Source organism: Arachis stenosperma, chromosome 6 (genome assembly GCF_014773155.1).
Source record: "Arachis stenosperma cultivar V10309 chromosome 6, arast.V10309.gnm1.PFL2, whole genome shotgun sequence".
Classification (NCBI taxonomy): Eukaryota; Viridiplantae; Streptophyta; class Magnoliopsida; order Fabales; family Fabaceae; genus Arachis; species Arachis stenosperma.
This window is the reverse complement of record NC_080382.1, coordinates 68,855,946-68,857,951: the sequence shown is the minus strand read 5'-3', so window position 1 is coordinate 68,857,951 and position 2,006 is coordinate 68,855,946. Positions and strand designations below refer to the sequence as shown.

Below are 2,006 nucleotides of genomic sequence, written 5' to 3'. Positions count from 1 at the left end.
TAGGAGAAGCATCTCTATTCCTACCATTGGAGCAAACAACTTTGAGCTTAAGCCTCAATTAGTTTCTCTGATGCAACAGAATTGCAAGTTTCATGGGCTTCCATTGGAAGATCCTCATCAGTTCTTGGCTGAATTTTTGCAAATTTGTAACACTGCTAAGACCAATGGAGTTGATCCCAAGGTCTACAGACTTATGCTTTTTCCGTTTGCTATAAGAGACAGAGCTAGTATATGGTTGAACTCACAACCTAGAGATAGCCTGAATTCTAGGAAAAAGCTGGTCAATGCCTTCTTAGCTAAATTCTTTCCACCTCAAAAGATGAGTAAGCTTAGAGTGGAAGTTCAAACCTTCAAGCAGAAGGAAGGTGAATCCCTCTATGAAGCTTGGGAAAGATACAAGCAATTGATCAGAAAGTGTCCTTCTGACATGCTTTCAAAATGGAGCATCATAGGTATCTTCTATGATAGTCTGTCTGAATTATTCAAGATGTCATTGGACCATTCTGCAGGCGAATCTATTCATCTGAAGAAAACACCTGCAGAAGCCCAGGAACTCATTGAAATGGTTACAAATAACCAGTTCATGTACATTTCTGAAAGAAATCCTATGAACAATGGGACAACTCAGAAGAAAAGAGTTCTTGAGATTGATATTCTGAATGCCATATTGGCTCAGAACAAATTATTGACTCAGCAAGTCAATATGATTTCTCAGAATCTGACTAGATTGCAAGCTGCATCCAGCAGTAATAAAGAAGCATCTTCTGAAGAAGAAGCTTATGATCCTGAGAACCCTGCAAGGGAAGAGGTGAATTACATGGGAGAACACAATGGAAACACCTGTAATCCTTCATGGAGAAATCATCCTAATCTCTCATGTAAGGACCAACAGAAGCCTCAACAAGGCTTCAACAACAATAATGGTGGAAGAAATAGGTTTAGCAATAGCAAGCCTTTTCGATCATCTTCTCAGCAACAGACAGAGAACTCTGAGCAGAGTCGTTCTGGCTTAGCAACCATAGTCTCTGATTTATCTAAGACCACACTAAGTTTCATGAATGAAACAAGATCCTCCATTAGAAATTTGGAGGCACAAGTGGGTCAGCTGAGTAAAAAGGTTACTGAAACTCCTCCTAGCACTCTCCCAAGCAATACAGAAGAAAATCCCAAGAGAGAGTGCAAGGCCATAACCATGACCAACATGGCCGAATCTAGAGAGAGTGAGGAGGACATGATTCCCAGTGAGAAAAACCTCATGGGATATCCTCTAAATGAAAAGAAGTTCCCTTTTGAGGAACCAAGGGAATCTGAGGCTCATACAGAGACCATAGAGATTCCATTGAACCTACTTCTGCCATTCATGAGCTCTGATGAGTATTCTTCTTCTGAAAAGGATAAAAATATTACTGAAGAGCAAGTTGCTAAGTAGCTTGGAGCAATCATGAAGCTGAATGCCAAGTTATTTGGTAATGAGACTTGGGAGGATGAACCCCCTTTGCTCACCAATGAACTGAATGACTTGATTAGGCAGACATTACCTCAGAAGAAACCGGATCCTGAAAAATTTTTAATACCATGTACCATAGGCACCATGACCTTTGCGAAGGCTCTGTGTGACCTAGAGTCAGGCATACACCTCATGCCACTCTCTATAATGGAGAAACTGGGAATCTTTGAGGTACAAGCTGCAAGAATCTCACTAGAGATGGCAGACAAATCCATGAAACAGGCTTATGGACTTGTAGAGGATGTTTTAGTGAAGGTTGAGGGCCTTTACATCCCTGTTGACTTCATAATCCTGGAAACTGAGAAGAATAAGGATGAATCCATCATCCTTGGTAGACCCTTCCTAGCCACAGCAAAAGCTGTGATTGATGTTGACAGAGGAGAGTTGGTCCTTCAAGTGAATGAGGACTACCTTGTGTTTAAGGCTCAAGGATCTCCTTCTGTACACATGAAGAAGAAGCATGAAAAGCTTCTCTCAATACAGAGTCAAACGGAGCCCC

The 2,006-nt window shown here is 41.3% G+C and overlaps 1 non-coding gene across 1 annotated transcript; it reads right to left on the bottom strand.

Moving 5' to 3' along the window:
- Positions 1 to 325: 325 nt before the first annotated feature.
- On the bottom strand, positions 326 to 433 carry LOC130937577 (small nucleolar RNA R71). Its single transcript, XR_009068790.1, has one exon. It is a non-coding gene; the product is annotated as a small nucleolar RNA R71 (small nucleolar RNA).
- Between the last annotated feature and the right edge of the window lie 1,573 nt (positions 434 to 2,006).